The sequence below is a fragment of the Pongo abelii genome, chromosome 1 (genome assembly GCF_028885655.2).
Source record: "Pongo abelii isolate AG06213 chromosome 1, NHGRI_mPonAbe1-v2.0_pri, whole genome shotgun sequence".
NCBI classification, from domain to species: domain Eukaryota; kingdom Metazoa; phylum Chordata; class Mammalia; order Primates; family Hominidae; genus Pongo; species Pongo abelii.
The window spans coordinates 137,633,548-137,659,516 of NC_071985.2; the positions used below are offsets into that span (position 1 = coordinate 137,633,548).

The 25,969-nt window shown below is 38.0% G+C and overlaps 3 long non-coding RNA genes across 3 annotated transcripts; 2 read left to right on the plus strand and 1 right to left on the minus strand.

Annotated features, from left to right (window-relative positions):
* The first annotated feature begins 1,922 nt into the window (after positions 1 to 1,922).
* On the plus strand, positions 1,923 to 14,883 carry LOC129049968 (uncharacterized). Its single transcript, XR_008513442.1, has 3 exons — positions 1,923 to 2,126; positions 8,950 to 9,051; positions 14,635 to 14,883. It is a non-coding gene; the product is annotated as an uncharacterized LOC129049968 (long non-coding RNA).
* LOC134762138 (uncharacterized) lies at positions 13,740 to 17,284 on the minus strand. Its single transcript, XR_010141801.1, has 2 exons — positions 17,008 to 17,284; positions 13,740 to 14,087 (listed from the first exon to the last, which is right to left on the minus strand). It is a non-coding gene; the product is annotated as an uncharacterized LOC134762138 (long non-coding RNA).
* LOC100436190 (uncharacterized) lies at positions 16,863 to 24,456 on the plus strand. Its single transcript, XR_151166.4, has 2 exons — positions 16,863 to 17,274; positions 24,252 to 24,456. It is a non-coding gene; the product is annotated as an uncharacterized LOC100436190 (long non-coding RNA).
* The last annotated feature ends 1,513 nt before the right edge of the window (positions 24,457 to 25,969 follow it).

Here is a 25,969-nt window from a genome sequence, read left to right on the forward strand (position 1 = left end):
ATAATTGAATTGTCTAGTTTCAAAAAACAAATTCTTATTTTTGTTGCAGTTAACTTAGAAAAAAATTGACATCTTTATGATTATTTCTATCTATCTATTCAAGGTTTTTCAATATACTTATTGGCATTTCATTGAAGTGTTTTAAAGTTTATTTTGCTATTTTTTAATAGATCTCTCATATTTCTTCTAGCATGTACTCTTAGGCATTTCAGTATTTTGGGTTGCTACTGTAAATAGTATATCTTCTCTTATTCTATCTATAAGCTTTTAATTTATTTGTATTAATTTCTTCTCATTAATTACCAAATTTTTTCATTGTAGTGTTTTTTCAGCTAATTCCCTTGGGAATTCCAGGTAAAACCTCACATTATCTACAAATAATATTAATTTTATTCCCTCCTTTTCACGTATCTGCTTTGGCTCATACTTAAATAATGTAAAATAATATAAGTGATAATGGACATCCTTAACATTTTTTTCCCTTTAAAAGGAATGTCTCTATTGTGTGCCATTAAGCTTGATTCTGGCTTTTCTACTGAGCCCTATCATATTAAGGAAAATTCATCTATTCCTATTTTATTAAATACATAGATATTAATAACTGCTTTTTTAGACTATAATTTAGATCCCTTAGCATTGTGGCAGATCTAAAACATGGTCACAAATTATTTGACAAACTATTTGTCCCCTAGAGAAGTAAGATCTTTGCCACCTCTCCTGAATCTCTGCCAGCCTGTGAATACTTCAACCAATAGAGCACATGTACAGTGATGCTATGTGATTCTAAGGCTAGGTCTGGTCTGAATGTTTGTGTACCTTTAAATTTATATGTTAAAATCCTAGCCCCCAAAGTGATGGTATTAGGAGATGGGGCCTCTGGAAGATAATTAGGTCATGAGGACAGAGCCCTCAGGAATGGGACTAGTAACCGTTTAAAAGAGGCCCTAGAGAGCTAGCTAGCCCCTTCCACCATATGAGAACACAGTAGGAAAGTGCCATCTCAGAAACAGAAAGTAGGCCTTCATCCGACATCAAATCTGCCAGCACCTTGATCTGGAACTTCCCAGCCTTCAGAACTGTGAGAAGTCAATTTCTGCTGTTTATGGCCAGCCAGTTTACGTATTTTGTTATAGTAACCTGAATAGACTAAGACTGAAATTTGGTATTGAGATAATGGATATGGGGCACTGTAACAAATAACTAAAATATAGAAGTGGCTTGGGAGGCCGTGGAGGGCGGATCACGAGGTCAAGAGATGGAGACCATCCTGGCCAACATTGTGAAACCCCGTCTCTACTAAAAATACAAAAATTAGCCTGGTGTGGTGGCACACACCAGTAGTCCCAGCTACTCGGGAGGCTGAGGCAGGAGAATCACTTGAACCCAGGAGGCAGAGGTTACAGTGAGCCAAGATCATGCCACTGCACTCCAGCCTGGGCAACAGAGTAAGACTGTATCAAAAAAAAAAAAAAAAAAAAAAAAAGAAGTGGCTTTGAAACTGGGTAAAGGGTAGAGGCTGGAAACATTTTGAGGTGCATGCAAGAAAACGCCTCATTGTCATGAACAAACTATTAATGGCAACTCTATGAGGGCCCAGAAAGCAACGAGGAGAGCTGTAGAGAAAGCCTCAGTCTTCTTAGGGAACACTTAAGTAACCCTGAACAGAACGTTGTTGGAAACATAAGCGGTAAGGTCCTTCTGATAAGGTCTCAGCTGGAAATGAGGAACATGTTTTTGGACAATGAAGGAAAGGTCACCCTTGTTATAAAGTGGTAAAGAACTTGACTGAATTGTGTTCATGTCCTAGTGTTTTCTGAAGGTAGAACTTGTGAGACTAATCTCCTTATCAGATGATTGTTTGGTCACACCTTTAGTGTTCTCTCTCACCATTCTATCTTACTCTTTACAATATGATAGGCTGAGAATACTTCAAATCTTCAGCTTTTTGCTTCCCTTTTGATTAATGTTGGGATGGCAGTCTTATGTGTAGTCTTTTGACCCCCACTTGGCCACACAAGAATGGGTATGGAAACTGAAACACTTCCTAACCAAGAGGTAAAGTGCTCACACAGCCTTTGTCAGGCTCATCACCTTGTGTGGAAAGACATTTTCCTGTTTCATACTCAGTAAGTATTCTTTTGTTCTGTTTCAGCATGTGTGTCCATGGCATGCAGGCCTATCCTCAGCTTTCACTATTTCAGGCTCCGCAGAGGAGAGGTCTGTCCTCTGTGGCATAAGAGGGGTGTGTTTAGGCAAATGGCCCTGCACTGGCTGCCAGAAGAGACTCACTGACCCTGGGGTATCAATGCACACTGTTGAAGCTGACCTTGCTCTATATCTTGTCTATGTAAGTAAAGCATTGCTACATCCAGTGCTTGACTGCACTGTGCTTTCCTTAGCAATTCCTATAGCAAGATGCAAGGGGCAGAAGTGTTTACAGTCCTCCTCTAGGATGCACAGTGTTCTAACATGCACAGTGTTCTTCTCCTCTAGAATTGATAACCCATACACAGTGTTCTGTACAGAGTGTTCTGCCCAGTGATTGACAATTCCATCTTTAAATCATTTCTCTCATCTCAAATTTTACTAGAAACAGCCAAGAAGAACCAGGCTACTCCTTCAGCATTTTGATTAAATATTTTCTCAGCCAAATATTCAATCTTCCAGTGCCTTGATCTTGGACTTCCCAGTCTCCAGAACTATAAGTAATAAGTGTCTTTCTTTTATAAACTACTCCATTTATGGCATTTTGTTATAGCCACACAAATCAACTAAGACAGTGTATTTGTCTGTTCTCACACTGGTATAAAAAACTGCCCAAGACTGGGTAATTTATGAAGGAAAGAGGTTTAATTGACTCACAGTTCCACATGGCTGGGGAGGCCTCAGGAAACTTATAATCATGGTGGAGGGCACTACTTCACAGGGCATCAGGAGAGAGAATGAGTGCCAGCTGGGGAAATGCCAGATGCTTATAAAACCATCAGATCTTGGCAGGGCATGGTGGCTCAAGCCTGCAATCCCAGCACTTTGGGAGGCTGACGTGGGCAGATCATGAGATCAGGAGATCAAGACCATCCTGGCCAACATGGTGAAACCCCATCTCCACCAAAACTACAAAAATTACACAGGCGTGGTTGCGGGTGCCTGTAATCCCAGCTACTCAGGAGGCTGGAGCAGGAGAATTGCTTGAACCCAGGAGGTGGAGATTGCAGTGAGCCAAGATGGTGCCACTGCACTCCAGCCTGGGCAACAGAGCGAGACTTCATCTCAAAAAAAAAAAAAATCAGATCTCATGAGACTCACTGACTATCAAGAGAACAGCATGGGGGAAACTGCCCTGATGATCTGATTACCTCCACCTGTTCCTGCCCTTGATAAGTGCGGGTTATGGGGATTAAAATTCAAGATGAGATTTTGGGTGGGGACACAGCCAAACCATATCCAACAATTACAAAAGGCCATGAAGCTTCCTCCTTGTTCCCTGTGGACATTTGCTGTTGGATTGCCAATGTAAGAAGTCTGGTTGGGCACAGCGGCTCATGCCTGTAATCCCAGCACTTTGGGAGGGCAAGGTGGGTGGATCACTTGAGGCCAAGAGTTCAAGACCAGCTTGCCAACATGGCAAAACCCAATTGTTACTAAAAATACAGAAGCTGGGCATAATGGCACATACCTGTAATCCTAGCTACTTAGGTGGCTGAAGCAGAAGAACCGCTTGAGCCCAGGAGGCAGAGGTTGCAGTGAGCCAAGATCTGCGCCACTGCACTCCAACCTGGGTAACAGCGTGAGACTCTGTCTCAAAACATAAAAATTAAAAAAACAAAAAAGAAGTCTGACAATCCTGAAGCCAACATGCTGTGAGGAAGCCCAAGCCACACGAAGAAATCATGCTCAGGGGCTCTGGTTGACAGTCCCAGATGAACCAAGGCTTCAGTCATCCTAGCCCGTGCACCAGCCATGTGAGTGAAGCATCTACAAGATGTTTCTAGTCCTCATCTATTTGTATCTTCCCAAAAGGGGTCTCAGATATTGTGCAGCAGAGACAAGTCATCTCTGCTATACCCTGCCTGAATTCCCACAAAATCTGATAATTTGATAAAATGGTTGTTATTTGCCACTAAGTTTACAACAGTTAGTTTTGAAGAAATTGAAAATCAGAACACATGTAATAAAATGCTTTATTTGTCTCATTTAATGATTTTTGACCTGAATTCTACTTTGTCTGACATTTAGATTGCAATCCTTAATTTCTTTTGTTTGAATTTGCCTCATTTGCCTTTTACAACTTTTCTAAATCATTTTGTTTTAAGTCTTTCTTTGGAATATGGCTGTTAGGTGTTTCTTTAGAATCTAATCTGAAGGTCTTTCTCATGTAATAGTTGAGTCAGGCTCATTTATAATTTTTAATGTGATGGATATATTTTGTTTCCATTCACTTTCATTATTTTATATTTTTTCTTAAGTTTAGTTTGGTAAACTTTGAGAAGGGAAAAAAGAGAGGGAGGGATGGTGTGTCTTTTTGTGTGTACAGTCATTCTGCTCTTTGAGGAAGTTTGTATTTTTATTCTATTGGTTGCATTTATAGTTTTAACTTTTTAAAAAATCCTCCGTTTTTTAAAATTTTTAGATAACATCTATTGGTTTCTTACTCTCTCTCTCCTCATCATCTCTCTCTTTCCCCTCTACCACTCAATGACGTATTATCTTTGTCCTTTGAAATAAGCATTTCACTTTTATTACTTCACTTATTAAGAAAATAGTTTGATTGTTGGCTTTGCCAATGAGGACTCGTCAAACTTAATCTACCTCCCAACTTCTTTGTCTCTTTTTTTCATTGTAGTTAGTTGTTCATGTAGGAATGATGTTCCTATGTTGTCGTTTATATAAGATTTGTATTCTGTTCTGTTACCTTAATTTCCACAGTTGTCTTCATCTTGGCTGTACTTTCAATTACAGTTAGCTTCATGGTCATAAAAGAATAAAGTTGGATTTGTATCTTATACCACATGGAAAAAATAACTTAAAACAGATCAAAGACCTGAGTGTGACAGCTGAAACCATAAAACTCTTAGTTAAAAACACAGGGGGAAAGTATCATGACGTTGGCTTGGCAATGATTTTTTGTATGTGACACCAAAAGCACAAACAACAAAAGACAAAATAGATAAATTGGACTACATTAAAATTAAAAATTTCTGTGCATCAAAGAGAACAATCAACAGAGTGAAAAGATAGCCCACAGAATAGGAGAAAGTATTTGCAAATCATATATCTGATAAGAGGCTAATATCCAGAATATATAAAGAACTCCTACAACTCAACAACAGCAGAAAAAAAGAAACCCAAATTTAAAATGGGCAAAGGATTTGAATAGACATTTCTTCTAAAAAGATATATAAATAGCCAATACACACATGAGAAGATATTCAACATCACTAATCATTAGGGAAATGCAAATCAAAACCACAATGAGATACCCCCTGGCACCCATTAAGATGGCTACTATCAAAAAAAATAAAACAAAATAAAAAACAAAAAATAACAAGGGCTAGCATAGCAAGAATGTAGAGAAATTGGAATCCTTCTGCATTTGTTGGTGGAAATGTAAAGTTTTGCAATTGCTGTGGGAAAAAAAACCAGTATGGTGATTCCTAAAAAAATTAAAAATAGAACTACCATATGATCCAGCAATTCCACTTCTGGGTATATGCTTGAGTCTTGAAGAGATATTTGTACATCCATGTTTATAGCAGCATTACTCACAGTAGTTGAAAGGTAGAAGGAACCCAAGTGTCCATCAGTGGATAAATGGATAGGCAAAATTGTGGCATACACACACAATCGAATATCATCCAGCCTTAAAAAGGAAAGACATTCTGACACATGCTACAACATGGATAAATCTTGAGAACATTATGCTAAGTAAAATAACCAAGTCACAAAATGATTCTACTTATACGATGTACCTAGAGTAGTTAAATGTATAGCGGCTGAAAGTAGAATGGTGGTTTCCAGGGGATAGAGAAAGGGGGGATGAGGAATTATTGTTTAATATAATCGAGTTTTAATTTTGAAAGATAAAGAGCCCAAGAGATTGGTTGACAACTACGTAAACATACTTAACACTACTGACCTGTACACTTAAAGATGATTAAGATCATAATTTTTTTGTTATGTGTTGCTATGGTTTGATTGTGTCCCACAAAGTTCATATGTTGGGAACTTAATTCCCAGTGCAACAGCATTGAGAAGTGGGATCTTTAAGAGATGAGTAGGTCATGATGGGTCCACCCTCATGAATAAATCATTGTTCTTATCACCAGAGTGGGTTCATGATCATAGGGGTGTGTTATGAAAGTGAGTTTGGCTTCATCTTAGAGAGAGGAACTCACAAGTGTTCTCTCTCTACGTGATACCTTCTGCCATGTGAAGTAGCAGCAAGAAGGCCCTGATCAGGTGCAGCCCCTCAGTCTCTGACTACCCAGCTTCCAGACAGTGAACCAAATAAATTTCTGTTCATTATCAATTACCCAGTCTGTGGTATTCTGTTATAGCAACACAAAATAGACTAAAACATGTATATTTTACCACAATTAAAAATAAAATTTAAAAAGAGAGAGAAAAAACATATACACTATAAGAAACTCAAGGACGTAATCAATTGCAATGTATGGCCTTTATTTGTAGCTCTATTTAAACAAATTAACCATTTTTTTATTATTTTTAAAAATTATTAAAAAAAATTTTTTTAATCATGAGGCAATCACAGAAATACAACCACTAACTGGCTATTTTATGGTATTAAAGAATTGCTATCATTTATTTTTAGAAGTGATAATGGTATTGGCATTGTGTTTTAAAAAATATTTTTCTGTAATACAGTTATATACTAAAATGGTTATGGAAGAAATAAAATGAGGGATTATTATCGACTGGAGGATGGGGAGAGAATGACAAGATATAGATGAATCAAGATTGGCCATGCAAACTGTTGAAGCTGTATAATGGGTACACGAGATTTTATTATACTATTTTCTCTACTTTTCTAGATATTCGTTTTTCTCCTGATAAAAATTCCAGTTGCAGAAAGAAAAATAAAAAGCTCACTGCCAGTTCTTTTGCCACAGTTATACTTGATGGCAGAACTCCTCCCCTGAGTTGCTTATTCACAAAAGGATCCTAGCAACAGAGTTCCCTGAAATCTTCTGTGCACATGGGTGGATATAACATCCTTGACTCACACTTTCTTTCTCTGAGAATTTGAAAGGTACCACTTTTCCACCCTCTAGTGTTGAATATGGCCATGGATATGAAAACGAACTCAGCTGATTGTTTTCCCTTTCCAAGTTACTTCATCCTTTTACTGCCCAAAGAATTCGTCCTTCATTTCTTAGAGTTCAATAATTTCACTAGGGTATTCCTTGTTGATGATGATCTGGGTCACTTTTCCCTGGGACACGCAGTGCCTTTTCAATGTGTATAGTCACATACTTTATTATCAGAAGTTTTTCCTGAATCATATCTTTAAACATTTGGGTTTGGTTTCATTGATTGTGTTTCTCATCTACAACTTCAATTGCATGTATCTGGGATCTCCTTTTCTTTTCTCTTATGTTCATTATTTCCATCACTGTGTTTCTATCACATCTCTCTTCTTCATGTTTCTTTCAGTTGTGTCATCATTCTGGAATTACATATTTCCTGAATTTCAGCACGTTTCATATTTTTCATTGACTACTCACTTCTCCTCTGTGTTCTTGTGTTTCTGCTTTGGGGTCTTCCTTCAAAAGTAATTGCTCAATTATGACCATTCTTGCAGGAGTAAGATGGTATTGCATTGTGGTTTTGATTTGCATTTCCTCCATCATTAGTGATGCTCAGCATTTTTTATAATAGATGTTGGCATGGATGCGGTGAAAAGGGAATATTTCTACACTGCTGGTGGGAATGTAAAGTAGCACAAGCACTATGGAAAACAGTGTGGAGATTTCTTAAAGAACTAAACAGTAGATCTACCATTTGATCCAGCAGTCCCACTGCTGGGTATCTACCCAGAGGAAAATAAGTCATTCTACAAAACAGATACTTGCACATGTACGTTTATAGCAGCACAGTTTGCAATTGCAAAAATATGGAACCAGCCCAAATGCCATATATATATATACCATGGAATACTACTTAGCCATAAAAAGGAATGAATTAACGACATTCACAGTAACCTGGATGGAACTGGAGACCAGTATTCTAAGTAAACTAACTCAGTAATAGAAAACCAAGCATCGTATGTTCTCACTCATAAATGGGAGCTAAGCTATGAGGATGCAAAGGCAAAAGAACGATACAATGGACTTTGGGGACTTGGGGGAAAGTGTAGGAGAGGGTTGAGGGATAAAAGACTACAAATTGGGTTCAGGATATACTGCACGGGTGATGGGTGCACCAAAATCTCACAAGTCACCACTGAAGAACATACTAATGTAACCAAATACCACCTGTTCCCCAAAAACCTATGGAAATAAAAAATTAAAAATAAATAAACAATGATGTCTCTAAAGCCTTATAAAGCACAGCACAGAATGGATGATCAATAAATGAATACGCTTTTTAAAAAGGAATTGCTCAAGGTAATTGCCTCATTGCATATGTTTTTATTTTAATTCATGGCAAATAGTTAGGACACGATTTTCATCCATTTATGAATGTCCTCCATCTGCCAGTAATTTCGCTGCTCTTTCCCACCATTTCTCATATAGGATCTTTTTATCAATGCCCTTTTTTAAAAACTTTTCACCACTGAATGAGTTACATTTTCCCAAACAAACTATTTTCAAGAGGTTTTTTACTGAGGAGGGGCCAGGTGGCCTTTCAGGCTTCATTCCCCTTCCTGTTGCCCCAGAAATAAACAGCTTCCTTCAAATACAGCTCATCTTTGGTTTCTTTGTCCAGCCCTCTCCTGTATTTCTCAGAGCCAAACCAGGACAGGAACACTTTTGCACCGACCCTGCAAACCTCAATTCCAGAACAACTATGTTAACGTTAGTACTTCAGGTGAGTCCCGCCCCTTCAGGGTGAGTATTTTTGCTGGCACTTCCTCCAATTGCCACCCCTGGGCTCTCTTGGTGTTGCCTCCTTCTGTTTCCTCCTTGGCGGCCACTGCACAATTTCAGTGTCTCCCGGCAGCCTTTACAGATGTTGCAGAGTCTATGGTTTATATTTGCCTTTGAGCTTTTCCTTTTCAGTTTGTTTTTGGTTTTTCTTTTGCATAATTTCTAGGACAGGAAGGGGGAAATGATGCCATGCATAGCCGGGTTTGTATCAGAAATCTGACAACATTTTTAGGAATATACTCTTGAGAAGCTTTCTGCTTCCCATTTTATCATGGTTGACTTTAGATTTGTTACTCTGATTTTAATGAATTTACCCGCTATAAAAATAGTTCGCTTTTTTCTCACATTATGTGTGTATAAAACTTGCTTTGTCCGTTGGAGGCTTTCTTAGCAAGAGTAAAGCATCTCATCTGGGAAAGCATAAAAATAATGTAAAGGGAATGATAAGCCCAGTTGCAATAGAATTCTTCCACTCAGTCAATCCTGAAACGGGGGCAGGATTATTGCAAACCAACTTATGATGCCTTACCAGCTGCTGAATTGGATCTCGCTTTAACTCTGCAAGATGACGGGATGAACTTATTTTCTTTCATGTAATGAAACCAGGATCTTTCATGGTCAGTAAGAGTAGGGAAGCATCTGGATTCATTGACTGCAGCAGACCTTAATAGAGTGTAACTCGCTGGGGGAAAATTGTGTGTATCATATTGTCATTTTGCATCTGTTACTCTGATTAGGATCACTGTAATACATTCAAATTCATTAATGGTGGCTACTTTGGATCCCTAAATAATTAATGGAATCATAGGTGTCTCCCTAAGCAACAACCCGATGGCACTGTGTATTAGGCAGCACTGTGAGCTCAGAATAAACAGCTCTGACACAGCGACATCTGTTTTGTCAGGCACCTCCTCTTGCACCAGCTTTCCTTAGCTGAGCTTGGGAAAATGGGCAGAAGCAAGGGTAGAAATCAAAGGAGAGAATCAAGTAGATTCTGTGCAGTGGTTTGATGTGAAATGCAGGATGCCAGGTCCCAACTTATCCCATGAATTAGAATCCCTGGATGGTGGAACCTGAGAATCAGCCTTTTAATAGACACCCCAATGATTCTTATGTGCACTATAGTCTGAGAAGCTCTGGATAGAGACCTCTCTCCCAAAGGAAAAAAAGACAGCAAGATAGGGAAAATGTTATGTTGTGGATCCTAGCCCACTGGGGTACTATAATATAGTGTGTGAATTTTTCTTACCCTATGTGCTTAATATGGTTCCAAGGCTTGAAGGAAAGAATTTCTCCTACTTCTGAAATATAAATAAAACATCCCCACGCCCACCCAATTTTGTTGATTTCTGCATGTACTCTGAGGATGAGCAGATGTCCCCATGTGAAGCAAAAATGTTAATATTCTGAGACTTCTCCCAGAGTAACTTAAAGAAATAAAAAGCCAATTTATTAGACTGTGATTAAAAATGCACACACAATTAACTGTGGAAGTGCTTGTTTCCCAATATCCTGCGGACAACAATTTTTGGCAGATTTTTCAACTTATCTGCATCTCATCAAAGTAGGAGACTATACAAATAAATGGCAGTGGCATATCCTAGGGCACTAAAGAGGTGATGAAAAGATCTATAATCCACACAAATTGCAAGTGTTAATAAAGATAATGTCCTAGTCAGGAACTGTGAAGTTAATATGTATTTGTAAATATCTAAAGAGTAGATGGAGAGAAGAGAAAGAGAGGGAGAAAAGAAAGCAGAAAGTGAAGGTTGTAGAGGGGACCAGGAGAAAAGATGGAAGAACTCTGATGCAATTTACATCCCAGAAATCTCTCTGCTGTGGTTGCAGAAAGCCAGCCTGGGTTGTCTTTCTTCCTGGCTGCTCCACAGAACGCCCTCCAGAAAATAGCCATAAATGAGCTCAGTAGCCTCCCACTACCACAATTAGAAAATCAAACTATCAGCAGCATTTCAAAGTAAATGAAGGGAACCAGAGGATGAGTGTGAATTCCAGGTGTCTAAGTTTGTATTCACACAGTAAAATAATGCCATGGACACAGTGGGGCTAAAACAGGGCAAGCAAGAGACATCACTTGCCAATGAAAGTGGGTATTAAAAGAGGAGCAAATTTTAGCACAATGTTATTAATAGCCACCATTTGTCAGGTCTTACTAGGTGTCAGCATTTATTTATTTAAATTTAATCCTCACTGCAGTCTTTACAGATTGCACTCAATTTACTAACGAGAAAATGGCAATTGTAATAAGGAGGCTCATCTAGTGAGCAGCAGAGCCAGGATATGACTCCTACATGTCTAACTCCGATTTCCATGCTTTTAACCACAATTTTACTGTGGAAGATAATGTATCTCTTCAGTAATACAGGGTTGCCCTCCTGGTAAGATATGCAGGAGAGTCTGCATCTATGAGTCTACACTCAGTTTGGCTAAATGAGAGATGCCAAGACATATAGGACAACTCTTCTGGCTTTGGACTTATGGGCAGCACACTCTTTGGATGAGGGCCGAGACCAGAAGTCAAGAATTTCTGGTTCCATTAAACCATAAGTTACATGTAGACAATAAATATTCATTTAATACATGATTTAATTTTGCTTTTGCCATTCTGTGTTCCCAGTGTTAAACATAATATTGCCTGGTACATAGTAAGTGACCCCAAAAATGCATGATTAGTGAGTCAATAAATACCTGAACTAGTGAATAAATCAATCAGCGTACAGAGAAATGTGCATTCCCATACTCATCTGTAGGAAATTATTGCACAGAGAGCAATACACCAACCCTAGATCATCAATCTTTTCTTGCCATATGTGGGGCCCAAAATTTTTTCACAAGTAAAGGGAATGTGGCATTGTCATAGTTACTTGTAAAACAGAATGTGTGCTAACAGCAGTAATGAACAAAGCCCAGGCCATGAGCAGTCCCAGGCTGATGACTCATACACCACCAGAGCCTTTTGTCCCCAGCCATTATTTTCCAGCATTTTCTTGCACTGCCCTTTTGCTACAAGAATCAAACTGGACTTAATCATTTGCTCTTTGACCTGAAGCATACAGATTTATAGCACACTTTTTAGGGCCATGGGATCTTTGTTTTGGATTTTCTATAGTTTAAAGATCAATTTTGACTAATCAGAGCTAATTAGAGATCAACAAACCCTTCCAATCTCTATCTAGGGCCTGGGCAAGTGTTAAAAACCTACATGATTTCTAAGTCAAAAGTCATTTCACAGGCAAATATAGGAAGAACCCATGTTTGGCAAATATAATTTCTAGTTGTGCAGCTTTCAATTGACAAATGCCTTAATGATGGAAAAAACAAAGGACAGAAGCTAGACCTCCTAGGTTTCCAAAATGTTGTTATCACTATTAGATGTGTGACCTTAAACAAATCACTAAGCCACACTAAATCTCAGTTTGCCCAACTGAGTAATGAATTGTTGAACTCTCTGCTAGGTCTATAAACACACACATGTCATTTTATTACAGTCCATCTTATTCCATAAGTTTGCCTTTTTTATCAACAAGCTTGTGAATTACTTGAGGATGTGTCTTAAACTTTCTTTTTTTGTCTCTTCCATTGCTTCTAGAACGCTGTTAAATACAAAAAGCTGAACAGCAGTGAACTAGATTGAAGTAAATCAAGGTTCTTTGTGTTTCCCTACCAAGAATATGAAAACCTTCCCAAATTTATGTAAAGAAAACTCTTCAGGAATCAGAACAATATGCTGCATTTCTATAGGGTTTTTCTTTTTTGTTTTATTTCTCAGATATGTGTGATCCCTTAAATACTGTGTGTGTGCATGTATTTAAAACAATCTGTGCTTCTTTCACTCTTGGTTAAAAATTTTATTGATTTTGTACATAAAATTCTCAAAGTAAAATTTTCATTGAAAATGGAAAATACTCAATTTCTGTTTGCACTAAGTGGCTGACAATTAACAAATGAGTCACATGTATTCCCTTCCTGTAACTAATGCACTGCAAGCCGAATTCATCAATTACAGCAAGGACACAATACTCACTTTACCAAACATCCAAGTTTCTTAGCTGTTGACCTTTTTGTGTATGTGTTTGCTTTCTCGTTCTCTTTCTATGTGTTCTATTCATAAATTGTGTCCAGCAAATTGTGGCAAAGGTGTCTCCCTTCTCTATTGCCACTTTGCAATCTATATTTCACTGCAGGGTAACAACAATGGAAGCCATCACTAACAGAGCCAACTCTAGCCCTCTAAATCTGCAACTACAGCTTGGGAAAAATCTTGTCTCAGGGTGTTACATGCTAGATTTAATGTGAATGTTGTAGTCTGAAATGAAAATTATTTGTACAGCTGGAATATAACATTTGCATAAGTTACAATTAAAAGGGAAAATATAATTACAAATTTTCAACTTAATTTGAATGGTTTTTAAAATGCTCATTTGGCATAGGCAACAGCTTGCAGGCAAACAGAACACACTCTCAGAGTTGCATCCCTTTGTCTGGGTAGCAATAGTGAGCTCATTTTGAAGTGCTTGCTTTAACCCCTGAATCCCAACAGCAACCAGCATTGAGAACCTAAAGTACAAGGCGATGTTTGTTTTCAAAACAAGATTACAACATACACAGTGATTCATAAATATTTGCATCTTTTAATTGTTTCTAAAAATGAAGTGGCAAGTGGCATCGCACAGGAATGTTATTTCTCCCGTGGAGCGAATGAGCAGTGGAATTTTAACTAGTTTCATTCCCTTTCAGTTCTCAGATCTGAGATCTTCGGTCACATCTCCTGTACAATGTTTTCCTCATATCACAGTCTCTTTAATGGCTCCAGTTTCTGATTTTTTTTTTCCTCCTTAATTACATGTCCTTTTCTTGTAGCTACTTCATGCTGAAGGCGTGTCATTCTTCTCATAGACAGTCTCGGCTAGGTGTCCGTGGACCGAGTCCATTTGTTCATGTGTTTTTAGGATTTCTTTTCTAAGACGCAAAGGAATCCTTTTATTATCCTTAAACACAAAAATTGAAATTTTCATAAAATACTTTGTACAGCATGTTTACTTGAAACCCTGCTTCCCCAAAGTCATGATATCTGTGATTATTATGTAACATGCATTGTGTTGCATCAATGGGTTTTGCAAAAGAGAGGAAAAAGAGAAAATTATTCCATTGTGTCTTTCCCAGCAAAAAAGCATCCAAAAAGACATATAAATAAAAAAATTACTATTACTGTGAATAACACAATGAACTGTGCCTTTCTATTTTCCCGATCTTTCTTTTCACAGCTATCTCCAAATAATGAGACACCAGAAGATGCTCTTGAAAAAAAATAAATTATAAAAACTGATTCTTTGTTCTATTTACCCTGGAATCTGAAAAGGAAACTCCGTGCCAAAGAGAAAAACATAAAGTAATAATACAACCCAATTTTATATTTTTCCTGAGAAACTACAAAGGTACTCAGTTAATCGAGAGTATTATTAAGTAGTGTGATTTTTTTAAATCACAGAAATCTTTCTTATTTCAGGAAGAACAAATACATAGCAATGAGAGGACCACCACACCACCTTCAGGAAAATGCTACTTACAATGACTTGCTGAAACCAATGACAAAACCACATCGTGTCCTTGTGGATAATCACCTTTTGGGCAATGGACTTAGAATAACTTCATCAGTCTTAACTGGGACGTAAATGTAATACACATATATGATAAGTGCATATAAATGTAATTTATCTTGAAAAGAATTCCAAGGTTTTAATAAATATTATGCTGGAGTCAATAGCTTCTTTCCTAGCCCATCAGCTTTTCCATTTCTTTCCTCTTTGATGCATAGTGGACAATTGTATCAGCCCCTAGGTTTGTATTCAAAGTCATAAGCCAGTAGCAGGCCATTTCCTCAAATGATATTTCCCAAATGGTGAAGATTTGTCACTGGTGAGATCATTTTAGTTGCCCATATCCCAATATTTATCTGTTTTTTAAAAAATATAACACACTTGTGATTTCACCAATTTTATCAAATAACAAGAATTTATCCAAGAATAAGGCTAAATTATTCCATTTTAAATTGATAGAAAGAAAATATTGAGAAAAAAGTGCAGATGGTATGCAGATAGAACAAAGATCATGAAAGAGGTATATAGATGACTAAAGTTTAGGAAACTGTCCTAGAAAAATCACTTCTCCATCAAGAGCTCAGCTCTTAAGGAAAAAAGAAAAAGAAAGAAAGAAAGAAAAAAAAAAGTACTCAAGAAATTTTTGGAAAAAAATTAAAGCCCCAGAAAAGAACCAAATATTTCTCCTTTTTACTTTTCCCTTTGATTCATGAAAAACATTTCTCAAAAAGACCAAAAGCACCACAGCACAAGGACTTCCCTTGAATGCAAAGAGTGGATCTGGAGAAGGCACTGTGGGGAAGATGTAGACATTTTTTGACAAGGCTCCTCCCAAGAAGCCAAGGTGTCAAGGAAGGCCTCAGGCAAGTTGAGTTCGCGAGGGTTGCCGTTAGCGGCTCCACAGGTCACACTAGGGCAGGACTGGAGTGATGCTGAGCACCAGGCGAGGATCGCCCACAAATGAGGGACACAACCAAGGGTGCGGGGGTGCGGGAACAGCCAGCCACCCTGTCTCCCAAGCTCCTGCCACTCCACATCTCGGGCTCCCTCTGCCTTCCCTTCCCTTCACTCCCTCCCTTCCTTTCTTTTCTCCTCAACTGTGTTTCATCAACTGAACGGATTATAACTGTGTAAACTCTATTTTTATTATTGAATTTCTTTCTGCAAAGTTCTTTGTTTTCTCTTCTGACTTTTAAATATATGGGTGACTTCAAAATTTTATATTCCCAGTTCCCCAAAAAGGTTAGAATTCAGCTAAAAATGGTGATATGTTGGCTTTTACTTGTATATGTTGGCTTTTACTTGTATATGTTGGCTTTTACTTGTATATGGTTGTGAGATAGATATTTTGTGTGATTTGGTGTCCACTCCCACCCCCACCATTGAAAATAGAGCAAAAATTGGAGCTGAGAAAAAGAATCATTTCCTTATTTGGTGGGAAGAGTATTGCATGCAATACATTACGAGAGTAATTTTGAGAGTGAAAAAGACGAGGAATATTCTTGAGAAGGATGTTTCTGAGAACCTTTGTGTTTTGGTGTTCTTTCTACTATCCTAAAGAAGTCACACCATTTCCAGTGGTAGCCAAGGGAAATCTAGAGTTATTCACCATTAAGACAAAATAGGTCATTCTTAAAATGTTCCTTTACATCCCTTTTTATATAAGCTGCACCTCCCAGAGTGAATGTCAGAATCAATGGGTTGGGTAGAACAGAAGTGTCCACCCTCATTTCCCCAGAGCCCTACCTTTGACGGGGGGCGGGGGTACTAAAGAATGAGGGAAAGGGGTGCTAAGAGGAACGATACCCAGGCTCCACCACCTCCTTCAACCACCACAGCCCCACTTTTGTCTGTTCAATAGAGCAATCATTGAAAATTTCCTTTGAAAAAAAGGGTCTCATGTTTTAAAAACTTGGAACACAATGGGAATAGAAAAACTGATGTGCCTGGATTAACCCTGGAAAAACAGGATACAAGTTATAAGAATGGTGAATGTTTCTTCAGACTAATTGTTTCTTTCTAATTTCTCACAAGGCTCATGAAATTATATGCTGTTCTCCTGTGGGATCCACTAACCTTGCACCTTGTGAATCACTCTCCACTCCCCTCACTTTCTAGTCCTCAAGCTGGGGTGGTCAGGGGTTAGGGGAGAAGCAGGTGAAGTGGGGAGGGCACATAAAACAGATGGATTGGGCTGCTCTCCCCTACAGTTTTATATATACTTGCCAAAGAAGTAAGACCTCTGTTCTGATAAGAGTAAGATAAATCTAAACGTTTCTTACAGACAAAGTTGACAAGATTCAAAAGTGGTTTGGGTAAAAGAGACTCAATCCCAGAGGGGCATTTGATTCCAAAAGGGAAGAAGACGTACTTCATCTGGAACATCGTGATGTCACAGAAGAACTTCACAAGTGTTCCGATCGGAAGGGAGCCCTTTGAGTAAGTGAAATGAAGCATGAATAACTGCCTAATTAGTGGACATGAAAACTGGACAGTCTCCAAAGTCATCAGAGATGACCACGCTTTCCAGGCAGCTTACTAGACTAAGGGTGAGTCCATTCGTAATCATCCCAGCTGGGAGGTGGCTGGGAGATTTGACATAGGGCTCAGAAGACTGGCTAACCTGGATAAAGCCATTCAAGACAATCAGGCGTGACATCATCTCCATGGCTGAGGTCCTCTGGAGCAGTAGTTCTAGAACTTCTTGGGGCCACTCCAATATAACAACACTCAGGAATCACCTCCACTACTGCTGGGGCAGGCGGTGGGAACAGATGTAGACAGGGTAAACTTTATTACAAGGAATGAGGAAAATGGAACTGATTTTGATAAGGGCCATTGTCAATCATTAGTTCACATGACAGCCATGAAGGTAGAGTCCTGTCCCAACCAATATTATAAGAGGGGAGTCCACAGACCACCCACAGACCAAGGAGACATCAAGTAGCATTTGAACCATAGATTCAAAACCTCCACTCAACAAGAATATCAGGGAGCTCTTTGATATCTAGCTTTCACGTGTTAAAGCTGTTACTAGATGCCTCTCCTTCTCACTCCTATTCTTGCCTAGAAAATGAAGTCCAAATTCCTTAGCATCAAGGCTCTTCAAATTCCAACCCATTCTACTTTCTCAGCCTTCTCTCTTGCCATGCCTTGGCCTGTTCTCTGTCTTGTAAGGAATATAGGTTGCACTAGCCCCTTGGTCTGGTTATGTCCATTTCTAAAGCCTCTGGCAAAAACACTTTCATCTTTCAGGATGCAGTTCAAATTTCACTTCCTTCCCTACATAGTTCATGACTCCTTTGTGTTAAAGACACAGTTCAAGCATCTAGCTTAGCACCTTACTCAAAGAAGAGTCTGGGGAAAACAGTACTTGCTTCAGCCTCAGTTCAGACGTAATTACACAGATCTAGCAAGCTAGTGGTGTGCACCCAGGAATCACATGGCACTGAGAGACTTAACTGACTAGGCTTGTTACCCCCAGGTAACTGTGAAATAGGGCTTTGGAGTGTGGTATCAGTTTCTTGCATCTATCCCAAGCCTAGCCCCTTAGACACATGTCTAGGTCCTTGTAGATGGGTGATTAATAGCATGACTCTAAAGCCAGTTGCCTGGATTCAGATCTCAGTTCTGTTGCTTACTGGTTGCCTTGAGTGAGTCAGTTAACCCCTCTGGCCTCAGTGGAGATGAAAATAATATGGGTCTGTTGTGAGCATTACACAAGTTAATGTATGTAAAGCTCTCCCCACACTGCCAGGCACACAATGAGCCTCATATAAGCATCAGGTACTACATTTAGGAAGAGAGATGGTGGTAAGTAAAAGTTTAAAATTATTCAATTTGGGAGCACAAGCCACACTAATTCAGAATCACTAAGTTGAGAGAAAATTTAAAGAGGGTGATCTAACTCCACCATCGATTAGAAGCAGCTTAGCTCATTGAAGTGGTGGCATTGTGGTGGGGCTGGAAGCAAGGGTAGTCCCAGCAGAAGGCTTGGGCACATGACAGAGGCAGTAGTGTGCAGATAGAGGTGGCAGCAGGGGCAATGGCATCACCAGGTGGTCTCTGTGACACCCACAGGTGGTGTCTCAAGACGTTCAAGGTGCTCAGTGAGTGCAGACTATGCAGGAGAAGTGACACAGAAGCCTGATGGAGGTGATGATACCCAGTGGCCATGGGACATTGTCAGCAAAGGCAGTGATGAACAGCATGAGAAGTCAATACTCTGGGACACCATGGGGCAGACGTCAGCCTTATTCACATGCCCATGGGAGAAATTCCCGGGTCGACCAGAAGTGCATGGAGGTGAAGCTTTGCCAGATCCTCATGAATCCAGTGTGACAAATTCCTCAAATTACCATTGGTGTGAGCCCATTCTTCCAGAAGAGGAATAGAAAGCACAAGCTTTAGAGTTAGTCAGGCTTGTTCTCCATTCAACTGAAAACACTTCCTGAGCACCTATTTCATGCCATAGGCTCAGCTGTAGTTGGTAGAAACACCAACTAGAGGCAAAAAGTGAGCGAGGCAAAAAATGTCCTCTTCACAGGACGTTCACCTTACAGAGAGAGACACAGTTGATAAACAAGTAAGCAAATACATTAATGAGATGTTTCATGTGATAAAGGCTGTGAAGACAATAGAGTAGGTAATGATGCAGGAGATGAGTAGAGCAAACTACTTAAATAGAGAAGCCGGGTTAGTCTCTCATTCACAGTGAGGATGCAGTGGCCAGAAGAGGCAGCCCAGGGAAGATCTGGGGTGAACCCTCTGGTAGGAAAGGCTTGGCAAATTGGAGGAACAAAAAGAAAAAATAGTAAATCTACAACAAGGATCAGCAAACTCCAGTCTACAGGCCAAATCCAGCCTGCTGCCTGTTTATGTCAATAAAGTTTTATTGGAACATAGCCACACTCTTCTGCTTATTTATTATCTGTGGCTGCTTTCATGCTAGAAGAGCAGAGTTGAGTAGCTGCAAGGGAGACTGTATGGCCTGCAGAGCCTAAAATATTTACCTGGCCCTGTGCTGAAAAGTGTGCTGATCCCAGTCTAAAGCACTGTAAACAAGCTAGGGGGAGAACAGTAGGAGATGAAGTTTAAGGGTTCAAGGAAAGGTGGCAAATTCTGCAGGGCCTTGTAAGCCATGGAAAAGGGCTGGGATTCTGTTCTGCATGTAATGGGAAGTCACTGGAAAAGTCCAAGGAGGGAGCACGCGATCTGACTTATGTTCTTACAAGGCCACCCTGGGAGCTAAAGAGTAGATTTCCAGTCTTTGGAAGATGGACCACAGGGCCAAGAGGCAGCCAGAAAGTCTATCAGGTGGCTACTGCAGAGCCCAGTGGGAGACAAAGGTGCCAGAAATGGGGATGATAGCAGTGCCAATGCAACAAGTGGTCAAGGTGTATTATTTTAGGTAATATTTTAGGTTTAACAGGCATGAGAACTCTTACTCCACTGTGTAACCTTAGGCAAGTTATTCAAACGCTTTAAGCCCAGTTTCTTGTCAAAAAAACCCTCAGAGCACTATTGTGTGGACTGAATTACAAAATACATCTGAGGTGCCTGTCAAAAAGTTAAGTGTTCAACAAATGTCAACTATGATTACTGTTTGTTGTTGTTGTTGTTGTTGTTGACTGTGGAAAGATCAGGTTGCAGCATACAGCTCATTGTGTCAGTTAATGGTGCTCTTCTCTCCCTGATTAAATTTGTGAGTTCCCTGGAGACAGGGAAGCTCCGTTATTCATCTTTATGTCCCCAAAAGTGTGCCTGGCACATGGTAGATGTTTAATAAATGCTTATTGATTAAACTATTATTTTTTAAGAAAGGAGGAGTATTATCTATTCTGCCATTTTTCACCAGAAGTGTTTTGTTTTCAGGATTGATATAGCACATTTTTGTGACACAGAACCATTGCAAAGATACAGAGGTAGCTGTCTCTAAGGAAAGCTGGTACCCAGCAAAGGAAAACTCAGATGTTATTCTTTGGAAAACCTCTAACCTGATAAAATATGTCAGTGTTTGCAATAATATATTGAATCTGGGCTAAAAATTCACCATGCACAAGAAATCCAGTCTTATCAGATACATATCAAAAATCTCTGCCATAGTGTGGATGAGAACAATGAGTCCAAAAATCATTGCTCTAATGTGTCAAGCTGTTTTCAGACTAATTTCAAAGCGGTTGGATATTCTGATCCCTTGCGCAGCCATATTGAAGGGTCCTCTATTTTGCATTATTACCTCCTTCCTTTTATTCATTCATTATTCTGCCTTTAAAACTAAAAGGAGTTGGATTAAAATTGAGACTTCAGAATTGTTTGTCAGCTTTCTTATTCTTTGGCATTACCACTTACCAAAAAAGACTGGAAACCTACACTTCTTTAGAAGTTAAATTTTGTCATTATATGATAGTTTCAAATGAAATTGTATATGACACAAATTTTAAAATAAAAAATGACACCTGTAAAATACATACATACTCCTAGGTGACATTTTTATTTTTAAAAAGTGGTTAAATACCATAGTAGTCATACAATACAAAATTATAAAACCTTCAAAGGGCCACAAAATAAAATGTTACCAGTTGCATTTACCTGTTGCATTCAGAATAACTAAATGTATTCTTAACACATACATGTTGCTATATCTGAAAGAGGAACTCTAATTTCTTAAAAATTAACAAATTAACACTAGGTGAGAAATCTCTTCGAGGCAGTCACCGAATCATAGCAGTACTACACAAACTTATCAATAGCTAACAAACCCTAAAAGAATGAGAAAATAAAAATAAGGAAAATACTTAAAATAACAGGACACTAAAAAAGAGGATCCCTTATTATAGCAAAGAAAAGGCTGAAATCCTTGAAACACCAGGGAGCAGCCATGAGGAGGGATTTTTTTTTTAACACGAAGCCTGGCATCTCACAAATAACGTATGTTCTATATTATGTGGCAGTTGCTATGGTAACAACCTTTATTTTCTGAAACAGTACACAGATGTGTACAACATACTAACTTACTGGTTATAAATTATAGCTTTTCCCATAGTTCAATAACTTAAGAATTCTACATTTTTGAAATCTCAGAAGTTCTGTTATTACATTTCTTTTATGAGATAATTTTCCTTGTACTTTCAAAATGCGAGTGTTCCCAAACAGACCAAAAGAAAGGAGCAATGAGAAAATGAGGTATCTCAGAGAGTAGTAGCGGACTGAGTACTGGCTATAGAGTACTGGCTATAGATTACTGGCTCTAGAGTACTGGCTATAGAGTACTGGGTCTGTAGGAAACCCACTGAAAGAAGGAGAAAATTACTTTAATGAATTAGGTATCATGAACAATTGTCATGAGAAACAAGTCGCCAGCAAAATGATGTCATAAATAAAGTTATGAATTGATTTCCTATTATAAGGTGCCATATTTGCAGTTTTAAAATAAATGAAAATTATTTCTTAGAAGTGTTACAAACATTAATATAATTTTATAAGGTACAATACTGTGTTTGCATGAATTAACCTGGTTTTTTGACTTCAAATGAAATCTTCTGAGTCTTGAAAAGACCAGAATCTGGGGGAACACTTATATTACTATATTTAATATGGGATTCGTATCCCTTTGTCAGGTTATAAAGCAAAAGACAGATTTTTACTGACTGGGATATTTTTATATTCTAACTTTAATCAACAAATACTTGAAAAGTGCCTTTTACATGCAGGGAGCTGGCTGTCCATGCTTAGATGCATATTGACATGTGTGGAAATATGTTATAGGGAAGTTCAGTTCTACAGATGATTTTTTCCTATTCTAAAAATTTATATTACATTTTCCATGTGGATCTGAACATTTTCTTTAAATAGGTAGTTCACATTGTAGATTTTTTAGAGTTATCAGAAAGAATCATCTCCGCAGCATTTGTGAAGTGAGAGTTCATTACCTGGGAAACATTTGAAAAATAAGCTTGTATAGCTAGCATTTACAGTTAAAAACCATCTATCTTAAATAAGAAAAAAGATTTCTAATTATAAGAAAATTGTAAGTACCGTTACATAAAAAGTAACAAAGCACCCCTGATTTAGAAAGTCCAGAAACTGCACTGCTAATGGCTTTTCCTAACAAACATAAAACACTGGGAACTGCTATTTCAAGTCACAATACGGTTACATTCAAATTCAAAATTGTCTTATAGCAGCAATGACAATGAGAAACAATTGAATACTGTGCAGATAAGACCAAATCATTTTGAAAAGCCTGCACCATTAAGTGGTTGTTAAAATTTTTGCTAATGATTTCCACACATACTCCTTTCTATATCTTTTAGAGATATATTAAAAACGAGACCATGACTAATCCATTCAAATCCTTACGCTATCAGAGAGAGAGAGAGTGAGAGAAAGAGAGAGAGTTAAGTTATCACCTAATGGGGGCTTAGTGGCTAGAACTCAGAACCCAATAGAAAAAGAGTACTTCACTGCTAGGTGCATTTTAAAAGTATTACTTAAATTACGTTTAAGTCATCAGATAATTATGAACTTTCTTCTCTTTTATATTTATATGGCATATTTATTGAATTGCACAGTATGCTTTTACAATAAAGTGCTTTTTACGTTGCCGCCTTTGTTCATCCAAAATAAAACTGACAGTTATCCTTTTATAAGCTATTCTGAGAACATTTTCTCTTCTTTGAAGCTGATTGATGCACTACTTTAAATGTTCCTGCAAATATCTTTTCAATTCAAGTTTTTGCATAATGTAATAAGAAGATAAAAGAATTCTATACTTCAACAAGAGACATTACAAAGCAAGTAGAGACATTATCAAGGGCATTAACATGCTCCTAATAGCAATAAAACCTTTTAACTGTCTGATGTAGAACATGCTCCCACCAAACCACCACATATTATGGTAATTGGCTCCAATTTCTGAATCTTACATTGTAAAGTTACAAAGAGTTAGGTAGAACTGAAAAACAAATCTCTAATACTCATCTTGTTACTGTTCCCATTATAAGATGTTTACTTTTTACCTCTGAGGAGGACTGATCTGCTCTGTTGTGCTGCTCTTTACTGTGCTATCATATTTTTGCATCCTGTCTCATTTTTATTTCTACTCACTGATACCAAGACACTTTTTTTCCCAAATAACTCTTTTCTAACTCCAAAACATCACAGTAACACAAATAGCATTTTCCTGAGAATTTCAGTGTAACAAATGGGTTCTCTCTGCATGTCTGTGTCACGTCTCATTCACTTTATGTGTTCTCGCATCACGGGCAGATACGACAGGGAAAAACAGTCCATGAGGACGCTTTGATTTTTCTTTACAACGCGTTACTAAATGACATGAGTAGCCTTTCCATCCTGGCCAAGAGGAAATATAATTTCAAACTAAAGTTGAGTTCAGATTCTGTTAAATTAAATCGCAAAGAAACAGTCATTCTTGGTTTTATTCCTCTTAGACAGGAAGCAGGGCAGTGGGGAATTGACATGGGCCGTTCCTCGGTGATTAACCTGCAGTTTATGTTGTTTCTAGGTGACGTGCCCATCATGCAGGAAGCTTCTCCGAGGCTGGCAAGAGCAACTTGTCTGCTTTGAGAAATGCAGATCTATCAGGATCCAGAATCGGACTCTGAAAAAGCTGTCATTTCATGTCTCTAAAACAGCCTTTGATTTAATGTACAAGATGTCAAGAAGTAAAGGACAATAAAATAAAAACCAAAAAAGGAGAACTATTTCAATTAAGAAGCATTTCTATATCAATTCTTGGAAATCACATAAAATAAAAGCTGTCAGAATCAATCTCTGTTTAAAAGGTTGATTTTTTCTGGTGCTTACATACAACATGCAAGACCGGAAGAAAATACAAATTACTAGCACAGAGCAGCCAAACTTAAAAAATCCTTTCTCATTAGAGAGATATCTGGTTATTAAATTTCCTAATGGATCTAGGAAAAGTGTTTTTATGGCTGGGGCTGAGGACTGAGGAGAGAAGGAAAGAAATAAACCCCCATACAGAAATAAAGTCACAGATGTAATCTCCAGTTCTATATGAAGGAGTTTCGTGCATTTCCAAAAATTTCGTCTTTAATTGACAATAATTAAAGGCCTCATATAACATTCTAGGAATCTACCTTTTATTGCTATGGGTTTTCAATGATGTTTGAATGCCTTTTTCAGAGAAAGATAAATATTTCTTGAAAGATTGCCCTATCACCCTAGTAATCAAATATCCTAAAGGCGAATTGAGAAAAAAATCTTTATAAAATTTGAGGCAACCTTTTAGTTAAGAGTATAATAATATTAAATAAAGATATAAGCATTGCCAAAAACAAATAAATAAAGCTCTTCTAAATGTGACTTCTTATTATGGAAGACATCACTTTCATTTTCATTTAGGTTTTTGTGTTTTGTTTTGTTTGGGGTTTTTTCCTCAAATTTATTTATTTTTTAAAATTGACAGATAAAATCGTATGTATTTACTGCATACAATATGATGTTTTGAAGTCTATATACACATTGTGGAATGGTTAAAGCTAGCTTATTAACATATGTTCATTTGTTGTTAAAATATGCTGTTTAAGAAACATGTGTTACACTTCCAAATGTACTCCTGTCCTTAAAATTTTTATTGTGCATTTTATTCCACATCTTTTATTGAAAAGGCTATTGTGCAGGGAAAGAAAAGATAAATTCATTTGCTGTCCCCCAAAAGGTTTGTATATATCAGGGATATACCTCTTTCAGTGGCCTATTTCTGGCACCTTTATTTTTTAAAAATCAAGTTTTTCTGAAGGGAACTATTTAAAGAAGAAAATCCACTCCTTCATCATCAAATCAAGAACTTTTCTTAAAGTAAGCCTTCCACAAGCAGTAAGAGAAACAGCCTAAGAACTTCCTCCAATCAAAAGAAGAAAAATAACAAAATCAGCTCACCCGTGATTTCCTTAATATACTTAAAAGAGATAAAATCCCATTGATGCCTCTAAAAATAAAAATGAGGAAAGGGCAACTTTATTGATTCCCTGCAAACCAACGAACGTGTAGCTTATTGATAACACTAAACACCATCTAAGCCTTTAGTGATTTTCAACCAAAAGTCTGTCTCTGAATGATGGTTTAAATCATCGTATTAATATATTAGGGGAAAATTACCATGGGAGACACTTGGAAATTAATTAAAAACCCTGCACTCAGTTTGTTTGTGAGAGAAGATAAATATCACACATGGGAAAAGATGCCTGACAACCGCCA